The sequence below is a fragment of the Limulus polyphemus genome, unplaced genomic scaffold, assembly GCF_000517525.1.
Source record: "Limulus polyphemus unplaced genomic scaffold, Limulus_polyphemus-2.1.2 Scaffold5277, whole genome shotgun sequence".
In the NCBI taxonomy this organism is placed as follows: domain Eukaryota; kingdom Metazoa; phylum Arthropoda; class Merostomata; order Xiphosura; family Limulidae; genus Limulus; species Limulus polyphemus.
The window spans coordinates 1-822 of NW_013670887.1; positions in this window are offsets into that span (position 1 = coordinate 1).

Here is an 822-nt window from a genome sequence, read left to right on the forward strand (position 1 = left end):
ATATCTGACACTATAAGTTACGCTATATTTTAAATACAGATTTAATACTAAACAACGTTCATATTAAAATAAATACACAACAATAAATTACAAATGTGAAGAAATAACAGATAATGTTTATGTGATTTTTATCACAAATTTTAAGCCTATATGACAGGTTGTTGTTCTTGTATCAGTCAGGCATATACGATAATCTGTTGTGCTCGTTCAATTTGGAAGTCACATTTCACACACGATTGCTCTCGAGTTTTTAAACCTGTCTTTTTTCGACTGGAAATTATTTATTTACAAATGTTATGTTATAATTTACTACGTTATCTTTTCTTGTAATTGCTTAGCTAAGGAATTGAAGATAAGCAAATGTGACTTGTTTAATTATCCTAAGTATCACACAAAGCAAGATATATAAATAACACTCACGCCACTAAGGACAACTACAATACATGGTTAAAACCAAAAGGTTAGGTTTAAGAAGATTCAACTACAGCGTTTGTAGTTTTTGTGAAACTGGAAAACTTGCTGTTTTACTTAGCATTTTTCACTTTATCGTGCAGCCCTTTTGCAAATGTTAATTACAACAAATTACTGGGTCAACCCTAACTTGGAATATTTCTCAGTTTTCGGCAATTTGCTACGATGACACTTGATAATAAAATTAACTGGATCGTGCGCCTTATAGACGACGGTTCTTGTCAGAAGTTTCAAAATTTTCGAATTTGTTAAGCGATTTTCAGATCAAATATTGACGCTTAAAAACCGCAGTATCTCAAATTCGTTATGAAATGGAAATATGATAAAACTTTAAGTTAAAATATTGTTGCG